The sequence below is a fragment of the Salvelinus alpinus genome, chromosome 20 (genome assembly GCF_045679555.1).
Source record: "Salvelinus alpinus chromosome 20, SLU_Salpinus.1, whole genome shotgun sequence".
In the NCBI taxonomy this organism is placed as follows: domain Eukaryota; kingdom Metazoa; phylum Chordata; class Actinopteri; order Salmoniformes; family Salmonidae; genus Salvelinus; species Salvelinus alpinus.
The window spans coordinates 51,402,601-51,426,906 of NC_092105.1; the positions used below are offsets into that span (position 1 = coordinate 51,402,601).

Here is a 24,306-nt window from a genome sequence, read left to right on the forward strand (position 1 = left end):
TGAGCCTGTAATCGAACCCACAAATGCTTACGCTCCAGATACTAAATTAGTCTAAAGATGGCCAGTTTTATTGCTTCTTTAATCAGAACAACGATTTTCAGCTGTGCTAACATAATTGCAAAATGGTTTTCTAATGATCAATTAGCCTTTTAAAATTATAAACTTGGATTTAGCTAGCACAATGTGCCAATGGAACACAGGAGTGATGGTTGCTGATAATGGGCCTCTGTATGCCTATGTAGATATTCCATAAAAAATCAGCCGTTTCCAGCTACAATAGTCATTTACAACATTAACAATGTCTACGCTGTATTTCTGATCAATTTGTTATTATAATGGACAAACAATGTGCTTTTCTTTAAAGAACAAGGACATTTATAAGTGGCCCGGCACTTTTAAACGGTAGTGTATACAAATTATATATTTTAATTATTTTTACTGCTCTAGGGTTATATTTATTGCTTGGATAACCTTATTTACTATTATGTATTGATTTATTTTTCACTCTGTGGTGCACAAAGAATTATCACTGAATTATCACAGTGAACTATTGTAACGTTTGTTTAATTAATCTATATGCCAACGGTGCACAATGCTGTCATCAAGGTGGCTACTTTGAAGAATCTCAAATATACAATATATTTTGATTTGTTTTACACTTTTTTGGTTACTACATGATTCCATATGTGTTATTTCATAGTTAGGTCTTCACTGTTATTCTACAATAGAGAAAACAGTACATGTAAAGAAAAACCCTGGAATGAGTAGGCGTATCCAAACGTTTGACTGGTACTGTATGTTTGATGTATTTACGCAGGGCTCATCTAAGAGACCCTAGTCTCAGTATGGCTTCCCTGTCAAAATAAAGGCTTAATAATAGCAGGATACCATCGGATTAAAAATGAACACGGTTGGCTCTATATAACACCTATAGTATCTATACATACTTTACAATGTCTGTTTGCGAATCACACATAATATCACTATAATCAGAGTGTTCATTTTCGGAAGTTCCTTTCTCTTCTCGGCGCATGTTATTTGTAAACATTTCAACTGTATTACATAGATAATTACACCCATCTGTCTTCTCTTTCTTGTGATATAAGTGTCAGGACGATGCCTTTAAATCCCAGACTAATCTTTAGCGTTCTTATAGATGCAATGGAAAGGCGTATTCCATTGAGCTTAATTCAGCCATTACTGGGGTATGTTTGACAGGTCAAAACAAACATTTCCTTGGTCGTAATGTTAACGGGAAAAAAACGACAGACACAGGCAAGAATATGAAAAAGTCGCAAGAGTAAATGAAAGCAATCAATCCAGTGAAATTTAAATGACAAGTGGATTTTGCACACCTGAAACACAGGAATAGTGACACGAGTTATGAGGGTTGAAATCAACGCAGCTGCAGTGCCACACGAGTACATCGCCACCTGACTCATTACTGAAATGTTCAGAATGTCTCAGATAGAAATTCTATGTATATAATAGTTTAGAATGTTCCAAATGTATTGAACACACTCCAGACAGTATTCATAGAGAGAAGATCATTAATTTAAGGCTTATCATGAAGCTGCTGATGAACAGTTCTTGTGCTGACGTTGCTTCCAGAGACAGTTTGGAACTCGGTAGTGAGTGTTGAAACCGAGGACAGACAATTTTATGCTCTACTCGCTTCAGCACTTGGCAGTCCCGTTCTTTGAGCTTGTGTGGCCTACCATTTCGCAGCAGAGCTGTTGTTGCTCCTAGACGTTTTCACTTCACAATAACAGCACTTACAGTTGACCGGGGCAGCTCTAGCAGGGCAGAAATCTGACAAACTGACTTGTTGGAAAGGTGGCATCCTATGACGGTGACAAGTTGAAAGTCACTGAGCTCTTCAGTAATGCCATTCTACTGCCAATGCTTGTCAATGGCGATTGCAAGGCTGTGTGCTCAGTTTTATACACCTGTCAGCAACGGGTGTGGCTGAAATAGCCAAATCCACTAATTTGAAGGGGTGTCCACATACTTTTGTATACAGTATATAGTGTACATGCTGTAGCCCTTTATACTCATACTCGTTTACAGGTTGAAAATGGCAGATTTGGACGCTGATAAGTGCCTAAATTGGAATGCAGTGGCGCACATTAACATGCTATACGTAACGTCAGATCTCTGGGTCTCTGCTTCACAGCTTTGTATGGGTTTTGACTGACAGCCATTCTGTCCAACACCTGTGAGTCCAAAACGTTCACTACATTCACCAAAATTGTGATTGGATTTTCTGAATTGCTCTGTTAAAGCCTAACATCGTATTTTACGATTTAGCTAGTCATATTGGCAATAGAAAAAGCTTCAAATGGAGCCTATCTGACCCAGATTGAGATTTATAATGGACTGTTTTGGGATTTAGTAAACAATAACAGTAATTGTGTTATGGCTGTGGTCCAGACTACAGCGTGCTTGCTGTAGTTCCTCAACGGCACAGCTAGGAGAGCTAGAAAAAAAGCACCTTATGGTTGATGACTCTTCTTTGAGTCATAAACGTGCATTAAAATGACTTAGGAACAGTGTACACTGTGGAGAGGTGTGTGGCCACTTGGACACACCAGTTTGACCTCTCACTAGAAAAAGCTTTTTTTTTGTCTTAACAAACAGTTCCCTTTTAATTGCTACCATGGTTATGCGTATGCTTTCCATATTTTGTCTGTAAGAAACGTTTCAATTTAACACTATCCATTTAGGCCAATTCCCAGCCCTTGTTACCTCATATCCCCCCCTGAGAAGAAAACACTTCAATTTGCTCAACTTGGCATTGGCTCAACCATTGGCTCAACTTACCCCAAGACAAACATTTTGACTATATTAGCCCACACAGCTACAGGGATGCACTTTCATGCTAGGTTATGACCTCATATTGAGGCTTATAGAGACCCCAACTGATGTATAGAACAATCTTAAAATGATCTACTTTGATTTAGATACAAGCATCATGAAACCTCTAACACATTAAATGAATTAGACTTTGTGAAAATCATTTTTTTGGTTGCTTACCACTTTTTCCATGTGGTTTCTTATGCCAGAGACTCAATGAAATGATGACATTTTCCTAAATATTTGGTCAAATTATTAATTTTGTGTATGGTTTCCTAGAAACAAGGATGGCTCAACTTACCCCTTTGGCTCAACTTACCCCACTCTCCCCTATGTCCTGATTTTATAAAACATTAAGAACACCTGCTATTTCCATGACACAGACTGACTAGGGGAATCCATGTGAAAGCTATGATCCCTTATTGATGCCACTTGTTATATCCACTTCAATCAGTGTAGTTGAAGGGGAGAATGACAGGTTAAATACGGATTTTTAAGCCTTGAGACATAGATAGTGTATGTGTGCCATTCAGAGGGTGAACGGGCATGACAAACTATTTGAGTGCCTTTGAACCTGGCATAATAGTAGGTGCCAGGCGCAACAGTTTGTGTCAAGAACTGCAACGCTGCTGGATTTTTCAAACTCAACCATTTCCCATGTGTATCAAGAATGGTCCACCATCCAAAGGACATCAAACCAACTTGACACAACTGTGGGAAGCATTGGAGTCAACACCTTCTAGAGCTCATGCCCCCGATGAATTGAGGCTGTGCTGTGGACAAAGGGTGGTGGTGCAACTCAATATTAGGAAGGTATTCTTAAGATTTTGTGCACTCAGTACACACGATAACCAATTGTCTAACAACATCATCACATGGCTCTTTCACAAAGCAGTGTCAACGAGTGAGCCAGCTAACATTTGAAATAAAAGAGAATCCATATTACTGTCTTGTTTATAAAGAAAGATGGGGAGAGTATAATTGTCTTTCCTTGAAACTCAACTCAACTAAAATATTCAACTATAGCTTTTTTTAGAGGCAAGGAAATGAGGTCATACAATATGTAATGTCAGATGATTAACTGATTGCTCCCACTTTGTGACTTAACTTACAACCTTGCTGAATCAGAAATATCAGAAATATTTGACAATAACTCATCGACATGGACCTAGCGCCCTCCTGTGAGTCAAATGTTGCAACCTCTGCTTGGTTACACAATGGGTGGGGTGGACCAAACCTCCAAATTCCGGGATAGGTCGAGCAACGAACCAAACAACCGCGAGCCTGTCACATCCTTCCTGGTTCGACCACCAATGTGAACATAAGAGGAAGTCAGACAGTACATTCTTGTGCGGTACCGTCCCTGAGGCAGAAACAGAAACTGGAGCCTTCTGACGGAGGCCCTACCTGTACTGGTAAGGTGTATGTCAGAGGACAATACAGGCACACGTTGTAAATCTGCTACGCTGACGGCTATGGGAGTAATACGTTTAAGAGCTGATCTTTCAGAAACGCGTACTGTATATTACTGTTTTGTATGTGACTGTTTTGAGAGGCTCAATTAGATCATGGATAACTACAGTGCCACTTTGTTAGCTATTCACTGTGTTTCTTAAGGACACTCGTTTATTGTGACTTAATTCCCTTTTAATTGCAGGTGGATTTCTGACTCAGATACACATTCAGGCTAATCACAAACATACAATGCGCACTAATCGCACACACAAACACTAATCACACACGCACACACACTCAACAATAAAAGGATCTTGCACTTGCTATTGCTCCGTGCCAAACGAACGACCTGTACATAATGGAACACCACCCACAAGGACACACCTGCAAGATGCCAATGACCCATTGGTCCACCCCACCCATGCCAAGCCCTGCTGGGCGAGACAAGGCCATCACACACAATAGGATGGGTAGGTCTGCGAGTCCTGATGAGTGATGCCTCAACACTAAAAACGACACACACTGAACACACATACCTAAACACCACACCACGTTGTACCGATAGTACACCCTTCAAAAATAAAAATACCAACGCACAGTCATCAGCATACCTGGGAAAATTAAGATCATCAGTTCTTCTGCGTGATTGATTGATTCAGCCAGGGCATGGAATAATCCTACTCTGCGTTCAGCATCAATAAATACCTCACCTATATACGTACACATAACACCTTGTCACTAAGCATAAATCAGGTGTCATGAAAAATGAAAGGTGGGTTATAAAAAAATGAAAAAAGCTCTAGAGGAAAAATGTCTAGGATCAGTCTCAGCTGAGCTCAGATGTCAAATATTGGTTTATTGGAGGCATCACACACACACACAAATATTGAGAGAGGGATTGTGTCACGCTTATGAGACACTACAGCCACTCTTGTCGGGTAAAAGAACAAGTGGGTGGGCAAATGGTTGGGCTGGCATTTCTCTCTCCAGCCAGGGAGCACAAATATAGCCTTTGAGCTGTGTTGCCCCGTCGCCGTTTACAGCCAGGGCCGTAACCATGGAGGGGAGAGGACTTTATTGGCCGTTCACCATTATCGCTCCTCGTTCCGTTTCACAATCTCTTCACAGTTCAAATATGGCTGCGCAGAGGACGGATAGTTTGAGCAGTACAGTAAGGGATGAAAGCACATCAATACTGTTGTCACAGACACATCCTAAATTCAAACAGAGAGCTCTTTTTCTTCTGCTTTACTGAGGAAATGTGACAGTTACAGACGTGTCCTTGTGAAGGTAAAACAAACAAATGTTGTTTCTTTACGCCTACCAAGGGCAAGCTGAAATGTCATAAAAAAAACATTTTAAAATCCTTGAATATGAGATGGTGCATCTCAAGGGGTTTTAATACTGTCATGAACATTTCTAATGAATATATACATGTTGATCACATACTTGTGCAGCATTCCTATTCAGCTTGATTTTATGTTTAGGTAAAATAAACGTTCATATCCAGCTGTCAATCTGACAAAAAGGAACTCCACCCTGTAAATCAGACAGTTTGCTCGATCAACAGTTGCAGAGTGTCGCAAAATCAAACGCTATCGTGCCACATTGCCACTCCTCTAGCTAATTGTCTGGTGATTTAAATTCCCCAGGAGCCGAAGATGATTGTACTCTACCTCATTCAGAAGCCTGTGTAAAGTTCTGTTTTTGGGCTGTGAAGTAATCTCCCCATGTCAATAATTTACCAAATCGAAAGGCCATCAGCAGAGTGACTTTGGACCAGAAATACAGTCTGTGTCTCTCATAGACACAGAAAGGAAGCCGAAAGGTCTCAAATTAAGACAAAAGCAGAGCTAAATACTGCATATTTAAGCTGCAGGGTAGAATTTGCCCTTAACCACAGATCTAGGATCAGATTAATCTACCCTCTACAACCCCAACCATTAGGGAGGAAGTAAAATTATCTGACTCTGGCAATTTCTACCAACACTGTAAAATGAGCTGTGTAAGCATGCACATTTCTAACATCCTACTATACAGTGGGTTCATGACTGTAAATTACTAGAACAATGCTGTTGGTACAGTCGTATCCATCCTATAAGCTAGAAAGCCCCTTTAGCCTGTAGATTTGGGAAGTAATATGACGTATTCTGAAGGTGTAGGTTCACAGACTACGAGCTAATCAGCTGATTTCCAGGGTCAGCTGGTAAAGCCTGACTCAAGACAATCTAGAGCGTTATTTTCTTAACAAATCAGAGAGACTGTAGTGCATTTTTCTGCATTCAACGTTACATTACATTGTTGTGAGAGCAAGTTTTTGATGACCAAGTGACATGAACTCTCTAAATAAAAACTCTAGAACTGAACTACATCATTGCTAGGGATGTTTTACCTGACCACGTGACCATCATTGGTAAGTAGGTTTTCCCTGACCATGTGACCTGACCACTAATAACTCTTGAACTCTGTAGATAAAAACTCTTAAAGTCTAGAACTGAACATCACTACATCATGGCTAAGGGCACACTGCAAAAAATTACAATATTTTTTACCCCTTTTTTCTCCCCAATTTCATGATTACCATCTTGTTTCATTTCTGCAACTCCCCAACGGGCTCAGGAGAGGAGAAGGTTGAGTCCTCCGAAACATGACTAGCCAAGCCACGCTTCTTAACCCCCAGTCACTTATCCCAGAAGCCAGCTGCATCAATGTGTCGGAGGAAACACTGTTCAACGGACAACCGATATCAGCCTGCAGGAGCTCCTGCCACAAGGAGTCGCTAGAGCGCAATGAGCCCGAGGAAAGCCCAACCGGTCAATTTTCCAACGCCCCGTGGGACTCCCGGTCACGGCCGGTTACTCCCGGTCACGGCCGGGATTGAACCCCCGGCTGTAGTGACACCGCAACGCTGCGATGCAGTGCCACTAGTGAGGCCCCAAGAATTACAATCTTATTTGAATCTTAATCTTTAATCTTGCATTGAAATAAGTTAAAATACCAAGATACATTATATTACTGCACTGGCAGACAATTCTGTAAAGCCAATACTACAACAATGAACTAGGGCTCAAAGGTCAAGCTAAGACAACCATATAGTTCCTTTTATGGTTGTCATGACAACTGAGCCAACTTTGGAGTCAACTGTAATCTGAGACAATAAACTATTTAGGTCATCTCAACCTCTCAATACTAGCCTGAAGCCTCAAACTAAATTATTATGCTGCTGTCATTGGCCACAGACTTTTGTCTGAATCTGCCATTATTGAAAGTTGCTTGGGTGATGTCGTTTGTGGTGAAAACAAAGTCATCATGCAAGCGGTCAGACAAGTAAAATTATTAACGTGTCAATACTTTGCCTCTTGATAACCAGCGCACTTCTGTACGTTGTAAAAGTGTTACATGGTCGCTGCCCATAACATTGCATATTGCAGAAAATACACAAGAGTTCAGGGGCCTTGCTTTAACAAAGTTAACCATTTTCACTGTAGTGTCCAAAACGTCTTTCAAGCTGTCAGGCATTCCTTTGGCAGCAAGAGCCTCTCAGTGAATGCTGCAGTGTAACCAAGTGGCGTCGGGAGCAACTGCTTGCACACGTTACCACTCCACTATGTCTCCCTGTCATGGCTTTTGCGCCATCAGTACAGATACCAACACATCTTGACCACAAATGTACATTTGATGTCACAAAGCTGTCCAAAAAATATCCTCTTCTGTTGTCCTGGTTTCCAGTGGTTTGCAGAAGAGGATGTCTTCCTAAATTGACCCCCCATAAAAGCAACGGACATATACCAGGAGCTGTGCAAGGCCCGCCACGTCTGTTGACTCATCCAGCTGTAATGCATATAATTCACTGGCTTGTATGCAAAGCAGTAATTGTTCCAAAACATCTCCTGCCATGTCACTGATGCGTCGTGAAACAGTGTTGTTTGATGAAGTCATTGTCTGTACAGTTTTTTGGGCCTTTTCCCCCAGCATTGTCCCAGCCTTATCCGCGGCAGCAGGAAGAATGAAGTCCTCCACAATAGTATGGTGCTTGCCTGTCCTAGCCACTTGGTAGCTCACCATATAAGGCTTCTTATTAATGGTATCTGTTGCTTTTATACATGTGTTACTACTCGAAAGTCGTCTTTATTCTTGCTCCAAAAACTCCTGTGGCTTATTTTTCAAATTGTCATGTTTTGTTTCTAAATGTCTTCGCAAGAGTGGTTTCATCGAGTTGTGAGATGGTAATTTTGCACATATAACACACTGTGGCTGAGGAATGGCACTACTCCCAATATAAGTGAACCCCAAATCAATGTAGTTCTCATCATTTTTGAGCCTCTTCGATGGTCCAACATCCCTGTCTGTTGTTCGGTGCTTTCCAGGGTAACGGGGCAGTAGCTCTTCGGCTGCATCTGCGACTGTTACTGTCCATGCTAGATGGGCAAACAACAAATGTAGAATTACTGATGCTAGCATTGGATGTGCTCGTGGAAGCAGAACAACTTGTGTCGTCAACAGGTGCAGGTGTAGAGCTGGTATGTGTCTCTATGGATGCGGCCCTTTAAAAAAAAAATCATTTATCAATTTTAGAGCAAACGGAATGAGCAGCAGCTAGGTTACATACGGACCGTTAGTGGAATTCCCACGAGAGAGTGACGGTTAATGTGATTGGATGTTAATTATCTGATTAGGCTACCTGTATTTGACATTGTGTTGTTATTTCGCTGAACACTAGATGGTTTAATTTTATTTTTGCCAGTGAAACGAGGCTACTCAGGCGAGAAAAAAACCCTCAGACTGTTTGAAAATGTGAAAGAAATATATATTATTATTTGGCATACCCCCAACACCATTGCACGTAATCACAGTTTGGGAATACCTGGCCTAGAACATCAAGTCAACAGGCCCAACATCAGAACAACATACCAACCCAATGATACCAGGAGTGATATTGCTGCTGATGTATGAGATAATGACTGGTGTATGAGAACACACAGACATGGAGCATCACACCTGTCAGACTGGGTTTGAGGGAGTGGAGACTTGGACACACACCAGGAACACAACAGCTGATGTGGCATTCTTAACGTGTGTGTATGTTTGTGTGGCCAACAACAGCTCCAGGAAGACAGGAGTCATGGCTCAGGGTCTATATTGGTAGACATTCCAGTTTGTGCATGCAAAACATCCACAAACGTCCTCACCCTCAACACGCAACTCACAGTTTACAAGAAAACTTACACGTAAACACACAGTCACACACACACAAGGACTAATCGAGGGGAGAATGCCAAGCGGGGGAGAAAACACAAGCTAAAAAAAGCTCCATTCCCAAGAGTGGTCTCATCATTCCACTTATTCCAATGTCAAAATGTGATCCTCCAGGTCCTAAATTTAGCCAAGCTAGCCCCCCATATTGTTCCCCCCACTTGGATACCTGAGATGGGGGGAAGAGAGAGAAACATTGCCCCTAGAGAGAACCAGCACTCAGCCTGGTATTAACTCTGTGTTTACTGCCCCTAAGGGAGTATTAGCCTCTTGGACATTCGGTACAATTTTTTTCAACATACAGTACCAGTCAAAAGTTTGGACACGCCTACTCATTCAAGTTTATTTTTTTATTTTATTTTTTTTACAACTTTCTACATTGTAGAATAATAGTGAAGACATCAAAACTATGAAATAACACATATGGAATCATGTAGTAACCAAAAAAGTGTTAAACAAATCAATTCTTCAAAGTAGCCACCCTTTGCCTTGATGACCGCTTTGCACACTCTTGGCATTCTCTCAACCAGCTTCATGAGGTAGTCACCTGAAATGTCTTGAAGGAGTTCCCACATACACTGAGCGCTTTTTCTTCACTCTGCGGTCCAACTCATCCCAAACCATCTCAATTGGGTAGAGGTCAGGTGATGCAGAACTCCATCACTCTCCTTGGTCAAATAGCCCTTACAGAGCCTGGAGGTTTGTTTTAGGTCATTGTCCTGTTGAAAAACAAATGATAGTCCCACTAAGCGCAAACCAGATGGGATGGCATATCACTGCAGAATGCTGTGGTAGCCATGCTGGTTAAGTGTGACTTGAATTCTAAATAAATCACCAACAGTGTCACCAGCAAAGCACCCCCACCCCATCACACCTCTTCCTCCATGCTTCAATGGTGGGAACCACACATGCGGAGATCATCCGTTCACCTACTCTGCATCTCACAGAGACACGGCGGTTGGAACCAAAAATCTTACATTTGGACTCATCAGATTTCCACTGGTCTAATGTCCATTGCTCGTGTTTCTTGACTCAATCAAAATGGCGGACTGAACACAGCAGTGTAGCTCACCTCAAGATAAAAAACATATCGGTAAGCTAGACTAAATATTAGCACTTCACAAACTGGTGGGTAATAACCTTCAATCTGAATATCAACACAAAACAAATCATAAGACTTGAGAAATGTATCTACAAATATTACGAAAACAAGCAACACCCAAACATGACGGAGAGTGAAACAGGGGAACCAATCTCAAAACGAGAATGTGACTCTTCTACAGACACAGACGATTTAATGGTAAAGGTTGAAATCGATCTGTTAAAATCAGTAAATGTCAAACTGCGCATACTTGAACTAGTCAGTAATTATATAAAAGAGTTGAAGGCAAGCCTCGAGATGAGTGAGTAAAATGCTGCGACATTGGAGAAAGATACAAACAAGCTGAAAGGGACAGTCAATAAGATTGAAACCGATGTTAATGAACTTCAAAAGGAGAACATCGTTCTGAGAGAAGCCTTACTTGACATACAGACTAGATCCATGAGAGACAATCTGGTACTTACAGGTATCCAGGAGAAAGAAGGAGAAGTTCCTGAATGTGTAGTTAGGGAGTTCCTCCTTACAGCGCTTCAGATCCCACGCAAAGCTGTTGACAAAATCCAACTCGAACGTGTGCATCGTTTCGGACAGAGGTATGAATGCCCAATCATTGCCAAATTAGTTTTCTTTAAAGATAACATAATGGTTAAAAGCCTGGGTAAAAGACTTGCTGGCACAAAAATAGGCATGATTGATCGGATCCCGAAGGAAATTGCAGAACCGCTCAAAGTTCTGTATCCGATCTTCAAGGAAAATAGATTTAAAGGGAAACGGGTATGTCTCGTAGTCGATAAACTGTATTTTGATAACCAAATGTTCCGAGGCACAAAGACTACTCCATGGCTATTCTAAGAATTACGAACTTCTCGTAGAGGAGGCGAATAATAGAACACACAATACTAGCCATGGTAGGGATTGCAATAATAAAAAAAAATTGATAGAAAAGCAATCTTCAAATATAACTAATTGGAACACAAAAGTACTAATTCAACACGGTGGAGATAAAAACACAGCAGACAGAAGGCACAGTATGTGGGTATGTGTGGATGTATTGTGACGGAAGATGTCGTGTGTGTTTTTGGTGTTTGGGAAAGTGTGGCGTTAAGTGAGTGAGAAAGGAAATGGTTGCATATCCCAGAACCAATGTGTGTCTGTGAGCAGGAGTTGTGAGAGAGAGCTTTCAATTTTGTGCAGATGAGGGATATACATTTTAGAATAAATTATACATCTAATTTATTTATTTATGGTCCTATATTGATGGAACGGTCCACAACCCTACACACCAACCTGGCAGGGTTGGTCCTACAAAGCCAGAGCCCCCTAATGGGTGAGCATAATATACAAGGAAATTCTCAAAGCTGCTAATGAGAACCTTGACGACCTTGTACCTAGCCGGTGAAGATTCCGGTGGGGTGCCCCCACCCAGGCAGTGGCAGTGCTGGCAACACTAGCTGCAGTAACCCATGGGAAGGGGATCACACTCTGACATTCAGAGAGGGGGCATATTATTGTGGCCCTGGTGGCACAAAATCATCATCAAAGGTCTGACTGCACTGAGATGCTTGGGAATATGGTCCCAACGGGGGAACACATGTGGGTGTTTCAGGGGAAGGGGGTATATCTAATCTCCGTCCCCTAGTACGTGACAATGGTTAATAAAATCTCCCCATTTTTGCCCAGTTTTGCAGACCTTCTCATACAGCTGTAACTGTATATGCATTCGTAAATCACGGCCTTTCTTGAGTTGGGCTCTGGGATAGTGCAACTGTTGAGCATCTGATTGAACATATACCAGGAGCTGTGCCAGGCCCGCCACGTCTGTTGACGCATCCAGCTGTAACGCATATAATTCACTGGCTTGTATGCGAAGCAGTAATTGTTTCAAAACATCTCCTGCCATGTCACTGATGCGTCGTGAAACAGTGTTGTTTGATGAAGACAATGCCTGTATAGTTTATTGGGCCTTTTTCCCCCAGCATTGTCCCAGCCATATCTGCGTCAGCAGGAAGAATTAAGTCCTTCACAATAGTATGGGGCTTGCCTGTCCTAGCCACTCGGTAGCTCACCATATAAGACGCTTCTAGCCCCTTCTTATTAATGGTATCTGTTGCTTTTATACATGTGTTACTACTCGAAAGTCATCTTTATTCCTGCTCAAAAAACTCCAGTGGCTTATTTTTCAAATTATGTTTCGTTTCTAAATGTCTTCGCAAGAGCGAAGGTTTCCTGCAAGAGAGTAACGGTTAATGTGAATGGATGTTAATTATTTGACTAGGCTACCTGTATTTGTGTCACGCCCTGGCCTTAGTTATCTTTGTTTTCTTTATTATTTTAGTTAGGTCAGGGTGTGACATGGGGGATGTATGTGTTTTGTATTGTCTAGGGTTTTTTGTATGTTTATGGGGCAGTGTCTAGTATAGGTGTTTGTATGTCTATGGCTGCCTAGATTGGTTCTTAATTAGAGGCAGCTGTTGATCATTGTCTCTAATTGGGAGCCATATTTAGGCAGCCATATTCATTGGGTATTTCGTGGGTTATTGTCTATGTCTATGTTGCATGTTGTTTTGATTAGCTTCACGTTCGTCGTTTATTGTTTTGTATTATTTTGTCAAGTGTTCTTCGTTTTCGTCTTCATTAAAAATAGAAGATGTATTCAAACCACGCTGTGCTTTGGTCCTCCTCTCTTCACCGTTACGACGATCGTGACAATTTGACATTGTTTTGTTATTTCGCTGAACGCTAGATGGTTTAATTTTCTTTTTTGGCAGCACAAATGTATAGCCCTGTCGGAAAATAGAAATGTACTGTTTGAAACCCCAGTTTGGGACTACCTGATCTAGAGCTTCCATTATGTCCATCCAGTTCCATTCACTTGTGCTGCGGTGCAGGAGCTAAATTCATAGTTCTCCGTTGCATAAGCACAATAGTCTGGCCCATTATTATTTACAAGCATATAAATTATTTATCTCCATGTTTACAACCTCAATTAATAAGCCTTACGAGGCTTGGACATCTTACTTAGATTGTGATATTTGTAAATATATGGCTCTGAGGTGGACTATTGTGGCTGCAGCTGTGAACTATATTTTAAGGAGCATACTCACTGCAGAATCTGTCCATTCATGACATCATGACCCTTTCCTGTTTAATCTGTATTTCAGATTCTGTCTGTCTGTGCTGACCGCGTTGTTAGGGACAGGAAGGTGTGGTGTGGTTAGTTACCAACAGGCAGAGTTAGCTTTGATGTGTGCGTGGGCTGGTTAGTGTGGGTGCTATTTGGTGTGTGTGTTGTTGTTGTGTGTCAACCTATGTGTGTTCACCAGCGTGACTTTGACAGATTGGTGGTTGACACAGCCATTGTGGATCCTGGGAGAAATTAACCTGCTGCTTGTACCACTCCATCTTATCAAAGGAGTGGCTAATTTAAGCATAGCTGGATCATTACACAATGTTGAATGACACACCACATCCGAGAGAGAGAGAGAGGCGAGAGAGAGGGAGATTCACTGGCATGGCAGGTTCACTTCACAGTGGTTTCATGCTTTAAGACATTACTGGAACACACTTCTGTCAAATGAATCACTTCTTAAAAGGGTACAGTGTATAATAAACTTCAACCATGAGTCAAGAGTCTACATCAGTAGTGTGGCACACCTCCTAGTATACAGTGTATTTATCTTATAAAAATCCTAATTGTTACAAATAATTTGACTCTCATAGCGAACTGGTTCATCGAAGCGAAGTTCATTGTGAGCATAATAATGTTTGTGTCCCATGGTTTTTGGACCACTATAGGCAGCCAGGCACTATAGACATTCCTATAAGCAAAGTGTATTGATATTTGTTTGTGCTGTTTGGTTTTCTCCATGCTGCGTCTGCTGCCATGGTGAACATGTCTGAGTGTATGGTCTCTACATCCCTCCACCTCACCCTTCTGCCTCCCCAAGACACACCTGTGTCATAACGGAACAGGTTGTTCGACATACCGCAATGCAACTCCGCCCAGTGCGCAGGTTGGAGCTGAGAGAAGGAGAGCAGCCAACACAACAACACAAACTATAAGCACTGTAGAAGCATACCACACACACACACACACACACACACACACACACACACACACACACACACACACACACACACACACACACACACACACACACACACACACACACACACACACACACACACACACACACACACACACACACACACACACACACACACACACACACACACACACACACACACACACACACACACACACACACAATTCCTCATTCTCTCTGCTGTCTACTTCTCTCTCTCTCTCTCTCTCTTTATCTCTTTGTCTCTAGCTCTCTCTCTTTCTCTGCTCACTTTGTTTTTGGTTTCACTGGGTGAATACCAGCGTAGCATTGTATATTAAAGAGACATAACTCAACCACGGCTGATGTCAAATTCGAACACCTGGGTGGTATTCATTATGGAGCAGACACACAGTAACAAAACATGTGCGTTTATTATTGGACAAGTTGGACCCGCAAAATCGCTAACAGTATGATCATTTGCCGCTGTTATTCCAATCAATTTATAGTTACACGTACTTTGAAAACATTGCTTAAGCCATGTGTGTTCTGGCTCTGGCCCAGGGAGTATGGTCTGATTCAGACTCCCTGCAGAGTAAGAAAAGTCTGTGGGCATGGCGTAGGGTTTGAACGGAGCAATTATTCTGGGTAGCCCGGCAATCTCAATACCATTTATATTCAGAGTCATATTCCTGTACAGCTTAGAGAGGATCTCATGTCAATTGCTGTTGAAGTAACATGGCTACAGGTTCACCTGCCTCACCTAAAGCCTATTCTTGTGGGAAGCTGCTATAGACCACCAAGAGTTAACAGTTAGTATTTGGGTAATAGAAAATCTTTGGAGGGAGTTGAAAGTCTGTGTTGCCCAGCAACAGCCCCAAAACATCACTGCTCTAGAGGAGATCTGCATGGAGGAATGGGCCAAAATACCAGCAACAGTGTGTGAAAACCTTGTGAAGACTTACAGAAAACGTTTGACCTCTGTCATTGCCAACAAAGGGTATATAACAAAGTATTGAGATAAACTTTTGTTATTGACCAAATACTTATTTTCCACCATAATTTGCTAATAAATTCATTACAAATCCTACGATGTGATTTTCTGGATTTTTTTTCTCATTTTGTCTGTCATACTTGAAGTGTACCTATGATGACAATTACAGGCCTCTCTCATCTTTTTCAGTGGGAGAACATGCACAATTGGTGGCTGACTAAATACTTTTTTGCCCCACTGTATATGGGAACTCCTTCAAGACTAGTCGAAAAGCACTCCAGGTGAAGCTGGTTGAGAGAATGCCAAGAGTGTGCAAAGCTGTCATCGAGGCAAAGGGTGGCTACTTTGAAGAATCTAAAATATATTTTGATTTGTTTAACACTTTTTTGGTTACTACATGATTCCATATGTGCTATTTTTCACTATTATTCTAAAATGTAAACAATGGAAAAAATTAAGAAAAACCCTTGAATGAGTAGGTGTGTCCAAATGTTTGACTGGTACTGTATATATATATAGTATATATATTCATAGACATTCCAGTTTGTACATGCAAAACATCCACGTACCCCCTCACTGTGGCAATACACACACCTTATATCTTAAACACAACCTCTCTTTCACACACACTTACACACACACACTTACACACTTACACACACACACACACTTACACACACACACACACACACACACACACACACACACACACACACACACACACACACACACACACACACACACACACACACACACACACACACACACACACACACACACACACACACACACACACACACACACACGTCATTAAGCTTCTCAATGACACAATCCAGGCTGATTTTGTTAAGTTAGTGCCATGCGGAACTGAATCGGACGTTGGTCGTGTAAAGGTTTGAATTCCATCATCCGTTGTTATCCGGCTGTTATCAGGCCAAAGTGTTACCTCACCTGCGGCTGAAAGTTGACTTCCTCTTTCTCTAATTCTCTGTCTCTGTTTCTCTCTCCCGCCTATCTCTTTCACTGTCTCTTTCTCTTTGTCTCTAGCTAGCTCTCTTTCTCTGCTCCATTTATTTGTTTGGTTTCACTGGGTGACAACCGTGGTAGCACTGTATAGTAAAGAGACATAACTCATTCACTGTCAGCCCTCATACACACAGATGGGAAGAAATTACAAAATACAATTACAAAATACCACAGACTAATGTATCAAAATAAAATAAAAATACTTTTGCAAAGTATTGTATTGAATTAAGATACAAGTATCTTGTATTTTCTAAATATATCTGCAAGCACGCCCTTTAACCTCAACACATTCTCAATAATGGTAACATTCTCAGTAATGCTTGCTATTACTGATACAGTGCATTCGGAAAGTATTCAGACCCCTTACCTTTTTCCACATTTTGTTACGGTACAGCCTTATTCTAAAATGGATTAAATAGTTTTCCCCCTCATCAATCTACACACAATATCCCACAATGACAAAGCAAAAACAGGTTTTTAGACATTTTTGCAAATGTATATAAAAAAAATGGCAGCGATTACAGCCTTGAGTCTTCTTGGGTATGATGCTACAAGCTTGGCACACCTGTATTTGGGGAGTTTCTCCCATTCTTCTCTGAAGATCCTCGCAAGCTCTGTCAGGTTGGATGGGGAGAGTCGCTGCACAGATATTTTCAGGACTCTCTAGAGATGTTTGATTGGGTTCAAGTCCGGCTCTGGCTCGGCCACTCAAGGACATTTAGAGACTTGTCCCGAAGCCACTACTGAGTTGGTTTGGCTGTGTGTTTAGGGTCGTTGTCCTGTTGGAAGGTGAACCTCCTCCCCAGTAGGAGGTCCTGAGCGCTCTGGAGCAGGTTTTCATCAATGATCTCTCTGGATGTGGTTGTTTTTGTACTTTAGTTGACTGTAAGTCACTCAGGATGCTAAATACCCAAAATCAAACGTAAATGTAAAAATGAACACTAGCAAAGCATGCTGGGTATGATTATTATTCTAATGAGCTCCACCCCCAAACAAGAGTACATTTGAATAAAAATGTATAAAAATAAAATGCTAAATAATGTTGTCAACAATATATTTTCAAAAGAAAAATAGATTGGTGGGACTTGCTTTAACTCATTAAAAGTATTTTTGTGGTAGTGGTAGAATTTAAAAAAAGGTTTTACTTTACTATTTAAAACATAGTACTACATATAGTCTAAGTTGAATGTAGTAAAATTATTGGTCTGATTACTTTGATAGACTACCATATAAATCGTATTACTTTGGATTTTGGTTCAGTTAGATTACGAAAATGTCTAGACTACAGTTGTTGCATAAGAAAACTGAAAGAAGAAAGACATTGGACAATGCAATCTTCTGTCAGTAGATATGAATAAAAGGCAGGATCTCATAGGAAAACAAAGCAACCGAACCATTTTTGCTGTGGGTTTCAGATAAATAGATGCACAATTTACTTTTGCAAAACGTTCAGTGTATATTAAGTTTGATTTTAGTTGAATGATGACATAACAATAAGAAGGTTTTATGCTATCATTTGGGGAGAGAAATATCAGTGCATTTAGTGATGACAGCTCTTTAATCATATTTTTTTGTGGCAGTTGAAGAACTATGTCGAATACATTCGTATGTAGACCTACTGATACAGTAGCTAGGTGTAGTTCTATCTAATAAATACATTATTTAGGCTAACAGTGATCACTGAAAAGTACATTTCCTGAAGAAAATGTGTTTTGCTTGCTAGCTTGTTTTAAAGTATGTATGGTTTGAAAGAAGTTATAGTGCTAAATGACTCAAATGTAATGTAAACGTAGTGGTAGTGTCTGCAGTAGTAATGGTGGTGACTGGTTATAGTTGGAAAAGTAAGAAGATGCAAAGATTGATTGACCAATTGGTTGGTTGGTTGATGGGATAGGATAGCATGAACATGTGAAAGTTGGTTTGGGGTCTCTAACCTGAATGCCCATAAGTAGTTAGAATTCAATTATCATTTTTATTTTATAAAAAAAAAAAAAAAATCATCTTTATTTAACCAGGTAGGCAAGTTGAGAACAAGTTCTCATTTACAATTGCGACCTGACCAAGATAAAGCAAAGCAGTTCGACACATACAACAACACAGAGTTACACATGGAATAAAACAATAATAATTTGGGGGGTGCTTATATTTGTCCTGTTATACACACGTGTGTAATGGAAATGTGTTTTTTTGCATATCCCAACTCCCCCTGAGACACAAGTAGGGAGTGGGGTAATGGCCACCCTTATATAGCACCCATGGAACAATTAGGGTTAAGTGCCTTGCTAAAGGGCACAGCAACAGATTTGTTCACCTTGTCGATTCTTGTATTCAAACCAGCAACCTTTTGGTTACTGGGCCAACACTCTAACCTAGAGGCTACCTGCCTATAGTGAATACCAGAATAGACCAGAGCTAGTGTGAACCAGAGCTAGCTAGCTACACCCAGGACCAGAGCTAGTGTAGACCAGAGCAGTAGTTGTGGTCAGTAGTTGTGGTCAGTAGTTGTGGTCAGTAGTTGTGTGGTCAGTAGTTTTGTAGTTTTGTGCTTGTGTTGCAGGTTCTTTGGGCCCTACAATATGGACGTGGTTAGTAGGGGTGTGTCAGTAGTGGTGAGATCAGTAGTAGAGTGGTTGTGGTCAGTAGTTGTGTGGTTCAGTAGTTTGTGGTCAGTAGTTGTGTGGTTGTGGTCAGTCGTTTTGTAGTTGTGGACAGTAGTAGTGGTTTAGTAGCTATGGTCAGTAGTTGTGTGGTTGTGGTCTGTAGCTGTGGTCGTTTGATGTAGTCAGTATTGGTCAGTAGTTGTGATCAGTAGTGTTGTGGTTGTGGTCAGTAGGTGTGGTCAGTAGTGGTCATTCGTTTTGGAAAGTAGGTGTGTCGTTCAGTAGTTGTGGTCAGTAGTTGTGTCATTGTGGTCATAAGTTGTGGTCAGTAGTGATCAGTAGTTTTGTGGTTATGGTCAGTAGTTGTGGGTAGTAGTTGTGGTCATACGTTGTGGGGTTGTGGTCAGTAGCTGTGGCCAGTAGAGGCCAGTAGTTGTGGTCATTAGTTGTGAGGTTTTGGTCAGTAGTTGTGGTTCAGTAGTTGTGGTCACTAGTTGTGTGGTTGTGGTCAGTAGCCGTGGTAATTAGTTGTGGTCAGTAGTTGTGGTCAGTAGTTGTGTTTAGTAGTTTTGTGTTTGTGGTCAGTAGTTGTGGTCAATAGTTGTGTGGCTGTGGTCCTTAGCTGTGTGGCTCAGTAGTTTTGTGGTCAGTATTTGTGGCCAGTGGTTGTGGCCTGTAGTGGTCAGTAGTTTTGGTAAGTAGGTGTGTGGTTCAGTAATTGTAGTCAATAGTTTTGTTGTTGTTGTCAGTACTTGTGGTTTTGTAGTTGTGGTGATTAGTTGTGTGGTTGTGGTTAGTACCTGTGGTCATTAGTTGTGGTCAGTAGTTGTGGTCAGTAGTGCTCAGTAGTTGTGGTCAGTAGTTGTGTTCAGTAGTATTGTGGTTGTGGTCAGTTGTTGTGGTCAGTAGTTGTGTGGTTGTGGTCATAATATATTTGGGTCAGTGGTTGTGTGGTCAGTAGTTGTGATCAGTAGGTGTGTGTGGTTCTGGTCAGTAGTTGTGGTCAGTTGGGGTCAGTCGTTTTGCTAAGTAGGTGGGCGGTTCAGTAATTGTGGTCAGTAGTTGTGTACTTGTGGTCAGTAGTGGTCAGTAGTTGCCGTCAGTAATTTTGTGGTTGTGGTCAGTAGTTGTGGTTTATAAGTAGTGGTCAGTAGTTTTGTGGTTGAGGTTAATGGTTGTGGTCAGTAGTTGTGGTTTAGTAATTGTGGTCATTAGTTATGTGGTTATGGTCAGTAGCTGTGGTCAGTAGTTCTGGTCAGTAGTTGTATGGTTGTGATCAGGAGTTGTGGTCAGTAGTTATGATTTGTGTGGTTGTGTTGCAGGGTCTTTGGGCCCTCCAGTATGTACCTGGTCAGTAGTTATGTGGTTGTGGTCAGTGTCTAAACTACAGTTGTTGCGTGTGAAAACTGAAAGAAGTGCGATGAGAAGTGATAGGGTGAAATATGAAGCAAGGGAACGAAGACAGCTTCGCTCTATGCAATCAGAGCTGCAGGATCAACCTACAGCCCGCTCTTTCCTTTACAGACAGGAAAACTAGCCAGTTGAGTTATTTAGAGCATGGGACATGATCTAGAGAAGGAGAATGAAGCTAGTGAGCGTTAGAAATCTTCTGTGTATCAATCCAGGTCGTCCATACCGGGGAAGCTTTAGAAATCTTACCGCTAGTTCAGTAGTTCATACCTTTGATGATACTGTGGTAGCAATATATAAGCTCTACAGAAAAGACAGAAATGCCAAAGGTGGAGGTGTGGCTGTTAATATTCAGAACCACATTCCTGTAAAGCTTAGAGAGGATCTCATGTTTAAATACTGTTGAAGTCATATGGCTAAAGGTCCATCTGCCGCACCTAAAGCCCATTCTGGTGGGAAGATGCCATATGCCACCAAGTTATAACAGTCAGTATCTGGAAAACATGTGAAATGCTTGATAATGTATGTGATATCAATAGAGAGGTATATTTTCTGGGTGGTTTAAATATTGACTGGTTTTCATCAGGCTGCCAACTCAATAGAAACTTCAAACTGTAACTAGTGCCTGCAACCTGGTTCAGGTTATCAATCAACCCACTAGGGTATTTACAAACAGCACAGGAATGAAATCATCAACATGTATTAATCACATCTGTACTAAGGCTACAGAAAATCCATCGGAAGTTTACATACACCTTAGCCAAATACATTTTAACTCAGTTTTTCACAATTCCTGACATTTAATCCGAGTAAAGATTCCCTGTTTAAGGTCTGTTAGGATCACCACTTTATTTTAAGAATGTGAAATGTTAGAATAATAGTAGAAAGAATGATTTATTTCAGCTTTTATTTCTTTCATCACATTCCCAGTGGGTCAGAAGTTTACATACACTCAATTAGAATTTGGTAGCATTGCCTTTAAATTGTTTAATTTGGGTCAAATGTTTCGAGTAGCCTTGCACAAGCTTCCCACAATAATTTTGGCCCATTCCTCCTGACAGAGCTGGTGTAACTGAGTCAGGTTTGTAGGCCTCCTTGCTTGCACACACTTTTTCAGTTCTGCCCGCAAATGTTCTGTAGGTCAGTGCTTTGTAATGACCACTCCAATACCTTGACTTTGTTGTCCTTAAGCCATTTTGCCACAACTTTGGAAGTATGCTTGGGGTCATTGTCCACTTGGAAGACCCATTTGCGACCAAGCTTTAACTTCCTGACTGATGTCTTGAGATGTTGCTTCAATATATCCACATAAGTTTCCCGCCTCATGATGCCATCTATTTTGTGAAGTGCACCAGTACCTCCTGCAGCAAAGCACCCCCACAACATGATGCTGCCACCCCCGTGCTTCACAGTTGGGATGGTGTTCTTCGACTTGCAAGCCTCCCCCTTTTTTCATAACGATGGTGATTATTTGTTTCATCAGACCAGAGGACATTTCTCCAAAAAGTACGATCTTTGTCTCCATGTTCAGTTGCAAACCGTAGTCTGGCTTTATTATGGCGGTTTTGGAGCAGTGGCTTCTTCCTTGCTGAGCGGCCTTTCAGGTTATGTTGATATAGGACTCGTTTTACTGTGGATATAGATACTTTTGTGCCTGTTTCCTCCAGCATCTTCACAAGGTCGTTTGCTGTTGTTTTGGAATTGATTTGCACTTTTTGCACCAAAGTACGTTCATCTCCAGGAGACAGAACACGTCTCCTTCTTGAGTGGTATGATGACTACGTGGTCCCATGGTGTTTATACTTGCGTACTATTGTTTGGACGTGGTACCTTCAGGCGTTTGGAAATTGCTCCCAAGGATGAACCAGACTTACAAAGGATGAACCAGGTCTACAATTTATTTTCTGAGGTCTTGGCTGATTTATTTTGATTTTCCCATGATGTCAAGCAAAAAGGCACTGAGTTTGAAGGTAGGCCTTGAAATACATCCACAGGTACACCTCCAACTGACTCAAATGATGTCAATTAGCCTATCAGAAGCGTCTAAAGTCATGACATCATTTTCTGGAATTTTCCAAGCTGTTTAAAGGGACAGTAAACTTAATGTATGTAAACTTCTGACCCACTGGAATTGTGATACAGTGAATTGTAAGTGAAATAATATGTCTGTAAACAATTGTTGGAAAAATGACTATTGTCATGCACAAAGTAGATGTCCTAACCGACTTGCCAAAACTATAGTTTGTTAACAAGAAATGTGTGGAGTGGTTGAAAAACAAGTTTTAATGACGCCAACCTAGGTGTATGTAAACTTCCGACTTCAAAAACCGACTTCGAAAAACCAAAGTTCCCGAGCCTGAGCATAATATGTGTAGGAGGTCATACATGATGTTTTGTAGTGATTACTATGTTGTTGATGTGAAGACTATTTATTGGTCCGTGGTGTGTAATGAGGAGCAACTAGATGCTGCTCTTAACACATTTATTAAATCGCTTATCCCAGTTACTAATACGCATGCACCCGTTAAGAAAATGACTATAAAATTATTAAATCCCTGTGGATTGATGAGGAATTGATAACATTTTATGGTTGAGAGGGATGAGGCAAAATAAATGTCAAATAGGTCTGGCTGTACAACCGATTGGCGCAAATGTACTGCAAACTGAGAAATCATGTGACTAAACTGAATAAAAAGAAGAAACTACACTATGAAACAAAGATAAATGACATAAACAATGATAGATAAAAGCTTGGATTACTTTCAATTAGATGTTGGGCAAAAAGGCAAACATTCATTGAATCCGATGGCTCATTCATCACTAAACCGACTGATATTGCCAACTACTTTAATGATTTCTTCATTGGCAAGATTAGCAAACTTAGGGATGACATACCAGCAACAAACGCTGACACTACACATTCAAGTATATTTGACAAAATTATGAAAGACAAGCGTTGTCATTAATAAGAAGTCCGTAAAGTAAGTGTGGAACAGGTGAATTTTTGTTGTTGTTGTCTATCAACAATGACAATCCACCGGGGTCTGCCAACTTGGATGGAAAATTGCTGAGGATAATAGCGGATGATATTACAACTACTATTTGCCATATCTTCAATTTAAGCCTACTAGAAAGTGTGTGCTCTCAGGCCTGGAGGGAAGTAAAAGTTATTCCCCTACCTTAGGATAGTAAAGCCCCCTTAACTGGTTGAAATAGCCAACCAATCAGCCTGTTACCAATCCTTTGTAAACTTTTGAATAAAAACAATTGTTTGACCAGATACAATGCTATTTCACTGTAAACAAATTGACAAAAGACTTTCAGCACGCTTATAGGAAAGGACATTCAACAAGTACAGCACTTACACAAATTATTGATGATTGGCTGAGAGAAATTTATGATTAAAAGATTGAGGGGGTTGTTTTGTTTGACTTCAGTGCGACTTTTTACATTATCGACCATAGTCTGTTGCTGGAAAAACATATGTGTTACGGCTTTACACCCCCTGCTATATTGTGGATAAAAGAGTTACCTGTCTAACAGAAC

General features: G+C 40.9%; 1 protein-coding gene across 3 annotated transcripts in view; it reads right to left on the bottom strand.

Annotated features, from left to right (window-relative positions):
* LOC139547060 (LIM domain only protein 7-like) overlaps positions 1 to 24,306 on the bottom strand; it is a 98,585-nt gene that overhangs the window by 68,509 nt on the left and 5,770 nt on the right. The window contains exon 1 of one of the 3 annotated variants that reach the window (XM_071356115.1): positions 10,112 to 10,205. The exons of the other annotated variants lie outside the window; for them this stretch is intronic. The gene's annotated coding sequence lies outside the window, so the exon portion shown is untranslated. Of the gene's footprint in view, positions 1 to 10,111; positions 10,206 to 24,306 lie in introns of those variants that run through there. 3 annotated transcript variants of the gene reach the window in all.